This window comes from Bombina bombina, chromosome 1, assembly GCF_027579735.1.
Source record: "Bombina bombina isolate aBomBom1 chromosome 1, aBomBom1.pri, whole genome shotgun sequence".
In the NCBI taxonomy this organism is placed as follows: domain Eukaryota; kingdom Metazoa; phylum Chordata; class Amphibia; order Anura; family Bombinatoridae; genus Bombina; species Bombina bombina.
This window is the reverse complement of record NC_069499.1, coordinates 807,315,599-807,331,037: the sequence shown is the minus strand read 5'-3', so window position 1 is coordinate 807,331,037 and position 15,439 is coordinate 807,315,599.

Genomic DNA, 15,439 nt, shown 5'->3' with positions numbered 1-15,439 from the left:
CTTTTTTCTGCGGCTGGAGTCTTGTCGTTAGAATTCTAACGCTTACTTCAGCCACAACTCTAAATACCGGAGTTAGAAAGATCCCATTGAAAAGATAGGATACGCAATTGACGTAAGGGGATGTGCGGTATGGAAAAGTCGCGGCTGAAAAGTGAGCGTTAGACCCTTTTTTGAATGACTCCAAATACCGGCGGTAGCCTAAAACCAGCGTTAGGAGCCTCTAACGCTGGTTTTCACGGCTACCGCCAAACTCCAAATCTAGGCCTAAACTTTTTTACATACAAAAGGATGTTAAGAAAATATTGAATGTCAGTAACAGATTTATTGCATAAACTGCAGCACCAGCGCTGCAAAATAGCTAGTGAGTGCTGTAGCTATTATTAATCTATTCATCTATACATAAATTATAGGGAAATATGTTGTGTGTGTGTCATGTGACTCCTGTGCTGTTACAATATTGCGGCATACATAGCTGCATCAAGCACTGGATAAGTATTCTAATAGAATACACTTTTATTTTTTTGGGTAAGCTGAACTTCCAGCATAAAGAACTGTACTCAGTTTTGTATTATTACTAAGTAGAAGTTAGTTTAAATGATTTTAAGTAGTCAGGTGTTTAATGCCCCTTTAAACAATATGTGGTGCTTTAAATATCTTAAATTATTTTGGTTCCTGTCTGAGTTGTGACATGGTAGTGAAGCTGCAGCTTTCGCTAGAAATGGCAATATGTGTTTCACCTGACACATACTTAAGTAAAAGGATGGATATAGGCAGATTAAATTTCCATAACCGGACACAGCCCAACTTTGCCACCACACTATGTATTATATCTAATCCTGGTCCAAATATATATATATATATATATATATATACTGCCTATATTTATACAGTTGTATGCAAAAGTTAAGGCACCCCTGACAATTTCCATGATTTTCATTTATAAATAATTGGGTGTTTGGATCAGCAATTTCATTTTGATCTATCAAATAACTGAAGGACACAGTAATATTTCAGTAGTGAAATGAGGTTTATTGGATTTGCAAAAAATGTGCAATATGCATTAAAACGAAATTAGACAGGTGCATAAATTTGGACACACTTCTCATTTTGTTGATTTGAATACCTGTAACTACCTAGCACTGATTAATTGGAACATACAATTGGTTTGGTGAGCCCATTAAGCCTTGAACTTCATATAAAGGTGCATCTAATCATGAGAAATGGTATTTAAGGTGGCCAATTGCAAGTTGTTGTTCTCTTTGACTCTCCTCTGAAGAGTGGCAACATGGGGGCCTTAAAACAACTCTTAAATGACCTGAAAACAAAGATTGTTCAACATTATGGTTTAGGGGAAGGCTACAAAAAGCTATTGCAGAGATTTAAGCTTTCAGTGTCCACTGTGAGGAACATAGTGAGGAAATGGAAGACCAGAGGCACAGTTCTTGTGGCAGGCCAGAAGTGGCAGGCCAAGTAAAATATCGGAGATGCAAAGGATGGTAAGAACGGTCACCTCCAAAAACCTACAACATCATCTTGCTGCAGATGGTGTCACTGTGCATCGTTCAACAATTCAACGCACTTTGCACAAGGAAAAGCTGTATAAGAGAGTGATTCAGAAGAAGCCTTTTCTGCACACATGCCACAAGCAGAGTCGCTTGAGGTATGCAAATGCATATTTGGACAAGCAAGCTTCATTTTGGAAGAAGGTGCTGTGGACTGATGAAACAAAGATTGATTTATTTGGTCATAACAAGGGGCATTATGCATGGCGGCAAAAGAACACAGCATTCCAAGACAAACACTTGCTACCCACAGTAAAATGGTGGATGTTCCATCATGCTGTGGGGCTGTGTGGCCAGTGCCGGTACTGGGAATCTTATTAAAGTTGAGGGTTGCATGGATTCCAATCAATATCAGCAGATACTTGAGAATAATGTTGAGGAATAAGTCACAAAGTTGAAGTTATGCCAAGGCTGGATATTTCAACAAGACAACGACCCAAAACACTGCTCAAAATCTACTCTGGCATTTATGCAGAGGAACCAGTACAATGTTCTGGAATGGCCATCCCAGTCCCCAGACCTGAATATCATTAAAAATCTGTGGGGTGATTTGAAGCGGGCTGTCCATGCTCGGCAACCATAAAACCTAACTGAACAGTAGATGTTTTGCAAGGAGGAATGGTTCAAAATACCTTCATCCAGAATCCAGACAATCATTACAGGCTATATAAAGCATCTAGGGGCTGTTATTTCTGCTAAAGGAGGCTCTACTAAACATTGATGCAATATTTCTGTTGGGTGCCCAAATTAATGCACCTGTCTAATTTTGTTTGGATGCATATTGCAAGTTTTCTGTTAATCCAATAAACCTCATTTCACTACTGAAATATTACTGTGTCCTTCAGTTATTTGATAGATCAAAATGAAATTGCTGATCCAAACACCCAATTATTTATAAATGAAAATCATGGAAATTTTCAGGGGTGCCTAAACTTTTGCAAACAACTCTATTCTAGTATACAATAGAAGTAAGTACAATCCTGGGCAATACCAATTCAATGTCAAATTATTCAAAATTGTATCGCCTCTCAGTAATTGCATTATTATTAATTATTATTACAGGGAGTGCAGAATTATTAGGCAAGTTGTATTTTTGAGGATTAATTTTATTATTGAACAACAACCATGTTCTCAATGAACCCAAAAAACTCATTAAACTCAAAGCTGAATAGTTTTGGAAGTAGTTTTTAGTTTGTTTTCAGTTATAGCTATTTTAGGGGGATATCTGTGTGTGCAGGTGACTATTACTGTGCATAATTATTAGGCAACTTAACAAAAAACAAATATATACCCATTTCAATTATTTATTTTTACCAGTGAAACCAATATAACATCTCAACATTCACAAATATACATTTCTGACATTCAAAAACAAAACAAAAACAAATCAGTGACCAATATAGCCACCTTTCTTTGCAAGGACACTCAAAAGCCTGCCATCCATGGATTCTGTCAGTGTTTTGATCTGTTCACCATCAACATTGCGTGCAGCAGAAACCACAGCCTCCCAGACACTGTTCAGAGAGGTGTACTGTTTTCCCTCCTTCTAAATCTCACATTTGATGATGGACCACAGGTTCTCAATGGGGTTCAGATCAGGTGAACAAGGAGGCCATGTCATTAGATTTTCTTCTTTTATACCCTTTTTTGCCAGCCACGCTGTGGAGTACTTGGACGCGTGTGATGGAGCATTGTCCTGCATGAAAATCATGTTTTTCTTGAAGGATGCAGACTTCTTCCTGTACCACTGCTTGAAGAAGGTGTCTTCCAGAAACTGGCAGTAGGACTGTGAGTTGAGATTGACTCCATCCTCAACCCGAAAAGGCCCCACAAGCTCATCTTTGATGATAGCAGCCCAAACCAGTACTCCACCTCCACCTTGCTGGCGTCTGAGTCGGACTTGAGCTCTCTGCCCTTTACCAATCCAGCCACAGGCCCATCCATCTGGCCCATCAAGACTCACTCTCATTTCATCAGTCCATAAAACCTTAGAAAAATCAGTCTTGAGATATTTCTTGGCCCAGTCTTGATGTTTCAGCTTGTGTGTCTTGTTCAGTGGTGGTCGTCTTTCAGCCTTTCTTACCTTGGCCATGTCTCTGAGTATTGCACACCTTGTGCTTTTGGGCACTCCAGTGATGTTGCAGCTCTGAAATATGGCCAAACTGGTGGCAAGTGGCATCTTGGCAGCTGCACGCTTGACTTTTCTCAGTTCATGGGCAGTTATTTTGCTCCTTGGTTTTTCCACACGCTTCTTGCGACCCTGTTGACTATTTTGAATGAAACGCTTGATTGTTCGATGATCACGCTTCAGAAGCTTTGCAATTTTAAGAGTGCTGCATCCCTCTGCAAGATATCTCACTATTTTTGACTTTTCTGAGCCTGTCAAGTCCTTTTTTTGACCCATTTTGCCAAAGGAAAGGAAGTTGCCTAATAATTATACACACCTGATATAGGGTGTTGATGTCATTAGACCACACCCCTTCTCATTACAGAGATGCACATCACCTAATATGCTTAATTGGTAGTAGGCTTTCGAGCCTATACAGCTTGGAGTAAGACAACATGCATAAAGAGGATGATGTGGTCAACATACTCATTTGCCTAATAATTCTGCACTCCCTGTATGTTTTACAGTAGGATACTTGCTCTTATTTAAAAATAAAAACTAACAGTTTAGATTTACTATAATTAAAAAATACAGGCCCACAATAGGAACTGTGTGTAGGAGAGTATATATATATATCACAAACCAGGGTGCTGAATGGTAGATAAGATGCAGTCAATTGTGAAGACAGCACTCTCTGGGCTTATAAATAAGTTTAACAAGTGCATTTTATTCAGTGATGTTTTGGGGTGTATCAAGTATTTCTTGGAGCTAAAGTGTCCTGGTCATTTTAAAAATATGCCATTAACTTGGTTACAATATTATGTCCCCTGTAGTCCCTTTGTTACGCTACCTCAACTGAATTATGTATTGACCACACATTATATATAAAGGTTCTAATTCTAATTAGTGAAGAACATTTCCCTATATTCTGCTTAAATTACATATTTCCTTCCACAATGTTTGGAACACACTGTATGGCACCTTTATTATACCTGTTCTCTGGCAACAAGATTAATAGTAGCACAATCAGGCCTCCACTGCACACTAAGGGCAACATTACGAGTAGAGCACTATTTTGCGCTCATGCAATTAACTTTGCTAGACGTAAGCTTTTAGTGCACGTCAGGTTGCGCTTGTATATTAAGTTGAAAGTAAAAAGTTAGCATGAGAGCGAAAACCCAACGCACACAAAAAGTTGAACTTTGAATATCACAACCGCGTTAATGCACCCATACATGCACGCTTACCTGATCGAGTTTATTCAAGTGCACTAAACCCGGCATTAATTATGAATTTTTTTTACATTTCAATGTTCTTCACATAAAAGAATATGTTCTATGTATTCTTAAATAAATAATTCTTAATATATAGCTGAGGATTTCTTTGCTAAAATTTGTGTATATATATATATATATATATTAGGGTTGCACTGATACCATTTTTTTATGACCAATACTTGTTTTCAAATACTCGCCGATACCAATTACTGATACTTTATTTTTTTAATGTCATGTGACAGTTTACCAAGCACAATACAGACTAATTATTTAAGATTCCTTATTTATAAAGGACTGTAATTCAAAAGACATTATGAAATAATAAGTTTTATTTGTCACAAAGTTCACTGAACATGTTTATAAATAAAAAAATATTACAATAAAATATTGCATTTAAAGGTGTGATACAATTGGGTTGTAGGGCTGTTATATAACATCAAGCTGACATTTGTATGGAGGTTCGACTCTAAGTTGAACAGTTTTTCACTTTCTAAGTTGAACAGTCTTTCACTACTGCATGGTGCATAAATATATTTTTGGGCCATTTTAGCCAGAGCTGGAAATCTGTTTATTTACTGCCCAGTACTTCAGGGGTTTGTCTGAATGAGATACAGTGATCTCTCCTACAATAATACAAATAACAGCAATTTGTATTGGCAGAACAGTAGTAAACAATTTTAGTTTAGTCTCCACTCCAGTTTAAAATGAAATGAGAACATGCAGTTTGAAAAAACACCACAAGATAGCATATGGGTAGGAAGTGGAGGTATCGGTTTAAGTATTGGTGCATTTGCACGAGTACAAGTACTCATGCAAATACTTGGTATCGGTACCGATACCGATACTAGTATCGGTATCGGTGCAACCCTAATATATATATAAAATATATATAGGTATTTATAAATACTTAGAACATATTCCCCTATGTGAAGAACTATGGAATCTGAAATATGTACAGTACATATACAGTTAAACACTTTATTAAATATGAATATTGCATAAATATTAATTTTCATGTTTTCCGCTACTAATGTGTTTATATGTGTATATATGTATGCAAATACATAAATACACATATAAATACATAAATACATTTGAATGTACAGGTAGAGTTTCAGATATAATCAGAAGAAAACAGCACTCTCTGGGCTTGACAGAAAAAGATGTACTTTATTCAAGTGACGTTTCGGAAGAATACACCCCTTCATACATATACATATTTAAAAGTGGGTATATATATATATATATATATATATCTATGTTAAAGCCCTTTATATGACATTTTAACCTGAGACCTCATACCTTTTAGCCCTTATAACTTTTTAATGGAATATTTTTTTTAAATAATTTTATCAGACAGAGTTAATATGAGTGTTACTGTACTGTTAAATGTATATTTCATGTGTTTTGTGCAACATTTTTGTCCTTCATAAAAGTCAACCAGAGCTCTGAAGTCGTGCTAACCTGATGCGTTAAATTCGATTGCACTATATATAAATATGGTAGATAGCCCACTCCCATTCGCCAAAAAGTCAAGTTACCAGGGTGCAGAAACAATCATGAAAAAAAAATCCAATCCTCGCACTCTCTGGATTTAAAGCACAGCAACCATTATTGTGTGACATTTTGCGGCATTCACCGCTTCCTCAGACAACCAAAAATTGTCTGAGGAAGGGGTGAATGCCCCGAAACGTCACAGAATAAAGGTTGCTGTGCTTTAAATCCAGAGAGAGCAAAGATTGGATTTATTTTATATATATATATATATATATATATATATATATATATATATATATATATATATATATATATATAGTTTCCCCATAATGTTATGTATTTGTTAGATAGTTTTCAATAGGAGCCTATTGATTTAGATGTTTTGATTAATCTTTTGGTATTTCACCAATGAAACTAATTAAAAAGTAACTGTTTTGCAGATAATTTGTAATTTTTATTGAAATATTATAGCACAGACAAGCAAATGATTCCCATGCTTTCTATATTTGATTCTACAGTTCAGTGAAAGGTAAATTACATGCATGAACAGGTCCTCCCAGAAGTGTTAGCAAATGAACCACTTCCAACTAAGAATAGGTTTGAAACTATTTCTTATTACTTCTTATTAGAAACAGATTATGATATTTAATATTTTCCCATCAGCTTTTATTGTTATGTTATGAAATTACCATAAAATATAAAGGAAGTATCCAAGATTTAGAAAACTCTAATACAGTGCAGCAAATTAATTATGTAAGGAAATTAATATGTAGACATTATAAAGTGTTATGTCCACTTGTAAAACGTAACAAAGTCATTAACATTCACATAAGACTTTCCAAGCCTTGAAACTTTAATAAACTGCAGAAAGAAAAAGGTCCCTTAGCAAATGTTCAGTACATGACATAACTAGGGCAAGAGTTAAAAATGAAGACTTTTTTTTTTCCTTAATGAAAGTCTGAAACCAGTTTGAATATTGAAGGTCTTCATTGATTATAGCAGTTTTGGTTGAAAAGGGGTGTGTTTTTTAAGTCAAATTATAATGCTCCAATGGGCTAAATATATATAATATTTAGCAAACAAGGAACCCTAGTTGGGAACCTGTTTGCCCACTTCCATGACAAGTGGGCAGTAGTTAAACAGCATTCACTACCCACATTTAGTATTGAGCAAGTTGTTCTTTACAACCAGTTGCCTGTCAACCTCCCCAGACACAAGCAGTGTTAATTTTGTTGACTAAAACTAGACTAAAATGAGTATAAAACTAAAGAAATTCTGATGACTAAAATACGACTAAAACTAAAATGGCATTTTAGTCAAAATACTATGACTAAAACTAAGTCAAAATTTGCTGACAAAAACATTTCATGCAAGGCGTTGTAATCAATCCATATCTAATTACTGCTCTTTTGTCAAATTTGCGAAACTTAATTTTATTAAATTTTAAGATAAAGACATGTTATATACCACAACAGTTAAATCTGTTAAATCTGTATTGCATGTTCAAGCCATAATACCATAAATAAAAACACGTTAATAAACCTTTACTCCAGGAGTATATAATGAGTTTGGAAGTTCTAGAGCAGTGCTAATATCGTTGCTGCAAAATGTTCGAATCTGTGAACAATTAATTGATTCTTTCTATAGAAATAAGCATAACCCACGAATAATGGTTTAAGTTATGCTGTGCCTGTGCTAGCTGCAGAAACTTTTTATTGTGTTGAGTTACTTGATACTTGTTTTAATTATTAACAGAGAACTGTTAAAGTTTTTATATTGGGTAATATGTGCAATACAGCCAATACAGTTTACAGTTTTGTTTTTTATATAATAAAGTTGCACTTCTGTTTGTTTATGAAACTTGGTTTTATTTCATTTTAAGTTTAATAAAGATGTTATATATCACAACGGCTAAATCTGTGTCTGTATTGCATGTTTAAACCTTAATACCATAAATAAAAACAGGTGTTATGTTTACTCCTGGAGTATATAATCAGTTTGCAAATTATAGAGAAATGCTTAAATAATGCATTACACTTTAACTAAACCCCTTAGATTTTAGTCGACTAAAATCTACTGGAGATTCAGTCGACTAAAATCTACTGGAGATTCAGTCGACTAAAACTAGACTAGAACTAAAACAATTCAGATGACTAAAATACGACTAAAACTAAGACTAAATCAAAATTTGCCGTCAAAATTAACACTGGACACAAGGGCTCCAAAGTAGCCTATGGAGCCAATGTATTAGTTGGAAAATAGACACACTAAGAGCTAAATATGTAGAACTAAATAATTAAGATGCAGGATAAAAGTCCAGAGCTAATACACAAAGCCCAACCCATGGTGAGTGTAATAAGAGTGTTAAAAGTTTTGGGCTGGCAGAATTTTAATATTTTTTGCTAATTCAACAATTAGGCTAGGACAAATAGAAATACAATGGATAAATCAAACAACAGATCAAAAGCCATATACAGTCCACCAATATTCTAAACTTGAAACTAGATGTAGGGGCTGGAGTCTGAGCAGGGTTTGGTTATTCTAAGGTGGAACTTGGGTAGCTTCAGTTTTATTACTGGAAAACTAGGATATACCTAGAGGAAGAAGGAATATCATGGCTAAGTTTCCAATTCAAGATTGTCCTGTAGGTTTAGGGATGATTTGGAGGTATGACAACCTTATGGTATAATTTGATGGTTTTTATCTGCCATCAAAAATTTGTATTTTATTCACAGTGTTGAATTATGTTGTAAAAATTGGAATTACACACAAAAAAAGTGTAAACAATACACATCCCAATAGCTATTAAAACTTGCTGCAGAATGTAAAGTTACATTATGAACAAAATTCAGGGACAAATGCCTCCACTATGCGGAATTGAGCACCGTATTATATAAACAATATGTAGGTTGTGGAGAGTTTAAAGAAATACACATTTTAAAAAATTAAACTTTATTGATAACCATATTAAAATTCCTTCAAGAAAAGAAAACAGGGTGAATACATATAATTTCTTCCTGTTATCTGATCAAAGGGTTAACTCTCACTACTGCCCTTTGGCAACATCGCTAGACAGAAATACAGGATACAAACAAGGGAACATATTAAAATGGGCCCCGGGCTTAGGGCATACACGTGCAAAAATTACAGTTTTTATGTGACTTATTTCTGCTACCGCTGAATACATAGGAGTACACCTCCACTATAAATATATAAACTTACTTTACACACCCTCATATATTGAATATTGATATCTTCAAGACATCCATTGGATAGTAACTATTAATTATTTTATAGCCCACCTATATTTAGATGGTAGTGATGATTAATCGACTCCACAAAGTATATATCATATCAATTTCTTATCAGTCAGTAACTATAAATCTTATTCACACCACCAAATACAAAATTGTTCTAACAGTATGGTATTGCTCTCTGTTTACATATATAAATGTATCAGTGTATCAAAGGGTCATTTGCATATAATGAAGCATCCATAGTTTAAACATATGGACTCATCTCATAGTTAAGTCTTTATAATTCAACAGGTGCCGATATTGTTCAGGCAATCACTCACTAAATTATGAGGTCAGTTTCGTTCATATGTTTAAACAAACACACTTCATCCACACAGACTCTTTCAGTAACTATATATTCACTCTAGTGGGTGCTGATATTTTTCAAGCACCCACTCTATATATTACATGGTCAGTTTAGGATAGAGGTTCCGGATCCCACACTAATACAATCCGTATATGTGTACCATTAATAAGAAAATTGTAACAATTAGTAACCAATACAACAGAGATTGCTTTAGTGACGATATTTTTCAAGCACGTTATTTGCCCATAAGCTCCGCCCACCGATGCATTTCATCATGATTACGTGACTTCGTCAGGGTTAGGGGCGAGCCTTGCATCTAGTGTGTCTATTTGTAGCATTCAGAGTCCTCATGGTTACCACACGGCAAAGTCTGTGTTAGCTTATAGGCGTGTTTTATCATCACTCGATTCCATGTCAATCATGCTGTATGGCAGTGTTTATACCTTTCATGTAATGAATTCTATACCCTTAGTAAATATCTCAAGGGGAAGAATTTCTAATTGATGATACATATGTTATCACAAACATGGATTTATTTACTCTCTTACACCCCAAGTTTTGAAAATAGCGTTTTATCGTCATGGCCATACTTATTATAATAGACCATAGATACATCATAAAGGTTATTATTTAGTAGCAACCCATTTTAAATATCATTTTCTGGATATTGTTGGTTTATTGTAATAAGCATTTTGATTATTTTATAATAAACCTTATGTTTTTATTTTTTAATTTTACTTTTCATTTGTGGGGAGTGAGAGTGTTTTAAACCATATGTCCATATGTGATTATTTTGGGAGATATAGAACTTATCAGTTATTATGAAGTCTGAATGTTGTTCTTATACTTAAAGAGATGGTCTAATATCCCACAGGATTGTTGTCAATTGTAATAAAGGATAGTGTGTGCAAGTCACAAGCTGAGATTGCTAGGACTTCCAGAGAAATTGTAATAAAAAACACATCAGTAATAATTCAGTTTATACACTATTGGCTGCTCCCTTTTTGTTTTGAGGTTTTGAGAAACCTTATGTTTAAAAGGGTATTTGCACATTTACCTAACCAAGCTATAGGAAATCCATAATTTGACAAAGTATTGCATATATAATAAGGTAGGGTTGCCAGCTCTCCTCTATAAAAATATTAGACAATCTATTGGTGGTGACACAATGGTAGATGGGGTCACACATAAAAGCTATATCTTAGTCTCCACTCTGGATCCCACCATGTATATTTTTCACAGCTGTTGAGTAATTTTAACAACTTGGCTGCCAGTAACATACAACATTAATCTGTTTGCCAGTAACACACATAAACAGAAATTATATAACTATTTAACTGCAACCTCACTACTTTATGCTTAATATTCTAAGATATTGAGGCATAGGAGGCCTTTTACATTTATTGAACATTCAGGGACTTTAAAAAACTGGACATTTAATTATACAGTATTTTTGTGAAGATTTTACTGGACAGCCTGTTATAATATTGGACTGTCTGGTTGAATACTGGACACCTGGCAACTCTAAGCTAGGGGGTTTATTAAATCAACAACTGCATTTCTAATAGATTTTGTGTCACCACCCTAATTGTATGATAATTGTTTTTAAAAAGATACAATTAATATGTCATTACATAATGCAATGGCAGAAACTCACTATATCAAAGCAGGATAAAAAGTCATTCAAATTATAAAAGGACATTAAACATTTCTTTCCTTTCTTTTAAAATTGAGCTACGCTCCCTAGAGAAACCAAACAGCTTTCTCTGTAACCTGCAAATGCTGCAAATCAATACGTTGCAGATTTTACTCTAAGAAGTAAGAGACAAAGCACAATTTTTTGACAGAAAGAGGTGTTTGGTGTCCCTTTAATTTTATGACGAACAGCAAAATGAAATCTATTACTTATATTGGTATTTGGGATTATGCCTTGTAAAATGTTTAATTTGTGTGTAGAAAAACAATTTTGTTATATAGTTTTTTAACAGTTAGTGCTTGATCAATGAAAAAGCTCTTTTTTATATATGTCCCTTAATTGGCAATAGCTAAAGAGTACTCAAAGGGGTATATTTATTAAGCTCCGTGTGGAACTTGATGTCCCTTGTTCACGGCAATCCTTCAGGCTCGCCCAAAACAGAAGTTATGAAAGAGCGGTCTAAAGACCGCTGCTCCATAACTTGTCCGCCTGCTCTGAGGCGGCGGACAGAAATCAACCTGATCGAATACGATTGGGTTAATTGACCCCCCCTGCTAGCAAATCTGCAGGGGGCGGCATTGCACCAGCAGTTCAATGCTGTCGACATTTATCGATGTGCGGCGGACATTGATAAATATGTCCCAAAATGTACACAAGTGAGTTTTAAAGGGCTATGTTCCTGTATTGAAAAAATGCAAATGCTGCTAAATAATGACTGTTTTGAATGACTTTATATAATTTATTTAATATTCTGATATATGTGATGCATGTACAACAAAATGACTCTGTCCTTTTAAAGTAAATGCATACAACCTTACATTTAATTGTACACATACATAAAATAGGTACAAATAAAATATCTAGCCATACAACATTTTTTTGTAAAAGGGATATATTTTTAACATTACACATGCCATTCAAAGGGGCCAATTTACCAAAGTGCAAGCGGACATGATACAATGTAGCGTATCATGTCCGCCGCACATCGATAAATGCCGACAGCATACGCTGTCGGCATTTATCATTGCACAAGCAGTTCTGGTGAACTGCTTATGCAATGCCGCTTCTTGCAGATTCACGGCCAATCAGCAGGGGGTGTCAATCAGCCCGATCGTATAGGATCAGTCGGATTGAAGACTGCAGCCTCAGAGGCAGTGGACAAGTTATGGAGCAGCGGTCTTTAGACCACTGCTTCATAACTACTGTTTCCGACACAGAAACAGGGGCATCAAGCTCCATTCAGAGCTTGATATTTCAGCCCCAAAGTGTGTAAGTGATTGGAAATGTTTCCTGGCACAATTTTAGCAGATATTAAAGCTGTTCTTTTTCTTTCCTTTAAAAAAAAAACCCATAAACTTGTTTCTAGCTAAGGCTTATTTGCCTTTTGCTCTGCATTGTGGTTTAGATAAAATGTTTTAATACAGAAAGTATTCTCTCTCCCCCCCCTCTCTTTTGCTCTCTCTCTCCCCCTCTCTTTTGCGCTCTCTGTCTCCCCCCTCTCTTTTGCGCTCTCTCTCTCCCCCCTCTCTTTTGCTCTCTCTCGCCCCCCTCTCTTTTGCTCTCTCCCCCTCTCTTTTGAGCTCTCTTGCTCCCCTCTCTTTTGTGCTCTCTCTCCCCTCTCTTTTGTGCTCTCTCTCCCCCTCTCTTTTTCTTTCTCTCCCCCTCTCTTTTGCGCTCTCTCTCTCCCCCTCTCTTTTGCACTCTCTCTCCCCCATCTATTTTGCGCTCTCTCTCTCCCCATCTCTTTTGCCTTCTCTCCCCTCCCTTTTGCGCTCTCTCTCCCCCCTCTCTTTTGTGCTCTCTCTCTCCCCCTCTATTTTGTGCTCTCTCTCTCTCCCCCCTCTTTTGCGCTCTCCCCCCTCTCTTTTGCGCTCTCCCCCCTCTCTTTTGCACTCCCCCCCCACTCTTTTTTGTGCTCTCTCTTCTCTCCCCCCTCTCTTTTGTGCTCTCTCCCCTCCTCTCTCTCTCCCCTCTCTATCGCGCGACCGCGCCTGGCCACGCCCCCTTCACACCCAGCCATGCCCCTTTCACGGCTATCCACGTCCGACCACGCCCCTTCATGTCTGGCCACGCCCACTTCTGCCGCAGATCAGACGGCAGCTAGGGACTCAAAGGCCAGGTGTGTTTGTCCTCGTGCTGTCTACTGCGCATGACAGCTTCGGACAAACACACTTGGCCTTTTATATTATAGGATATTAACCCGGTGAATGCAAAAAGCCAAACTTACAATGTCACGTGCATGTTCACATATCCCGCCCATAGAAGTCAATAGAGGAATGAAAATGGAAAAAAACACCCCATTCTCGAGCAAACCCGATCGCATATTCTCATGTGTGCTAACCCAACATAAAAATATGAATATTTCACATTCCAATGTTCTTCACATACAAGGATATGTTCTATTTTTACACAGATATATATAAATATATTATAAATAAGGACAAGGAGAAAGTACCCATAGAAGGCTTTCAGAACTGTAAGTCAGAATTTGTAGTGTACTTATTAGAATGCTTGTGTCAAAAAATGTACATAGGGCGCACGAAAAGAAGTCTCAAAAGACGTACACTAGAACATATTAATAATATAAAAGAAGTGGACTCTGAATATGGCATTGGGAGGCATTTCAAACAATTTCATTATAAAAATAGCGATCAATTTTCCATCAAAGCCATTGAACAAATACCCGAATCAAAAGGTAAAGAGAGACTACTTGAATTAAGGAAAAGAGAGACCTACTGGATCCACCGCCTGAGGTCACTACAACCAATAGGTCTCAATAAAGATATTGACCTTGCCGCTTTTTTATGATTTATAAACTACAAAATACAAATTCCTTATAACTAAAAACAAATATCCCAATACCCAATACAAAAAACAAAATACAAAAAACAAAACTTAAGAAAAGTTTATAATTATAAACACATAGGTAAAGAAAGATCCATAAGCCCTAAAATAAGCGTTTTATGTAGCAAACTTACCTGTTTAGTTAAAACAGGTGGCTTTAAATAAATGGTAAAATAAAGAGCTTTTTTACATGCTTTCTATAAAAATAATAATAAAAATATTTATCACTGGAATATGTAATGAATCGCCTCTCTAGTGAGACAATGAATCCTATCCAAATAAATAAAGGCCAGAGCTACTACCCTCTTAAAAATTTAGCTCTGCTTTATCATCCCTATATCTTTATATTACATATCTGTGTTATAGTAAACACATAGGTAAAATATAGGCCACTGTTTCCAAAAGTAAGTTCTTTATTATTACCGTTTTTTGACACATTCTCATAAGGTAATTTAACATCCTGTGCAAACTCAAAATGAATAAATAATTAGTACCATAATTAATGACCACTAACATTGCAGCAATTAACAAATCAATACATCCTAAGTGCTATAAATAGCGCTACAATGTAACTGGTGGGCATACCCTCTGATGAAGTGAAAACAGTTTCACGAAACTCGTAAGGGCACGCCCACTTGTGACGTCACTTCCGGACCCGCGGGACCGCAAGTGTATCCAGCGCCATCCTCCTAACCAGTGGAAAACCTGAGGAGGATTAAAACCACCTCACCATTTCAAGAACCTCATCAGGTATTTTCCACAATCTGTGTTTATTTAAATTCGCAAAACGGAACTTCAATCCTCAAACGAATGGAATGCACTATGACTCTTCATGGTTTGTGAATAAACAAGG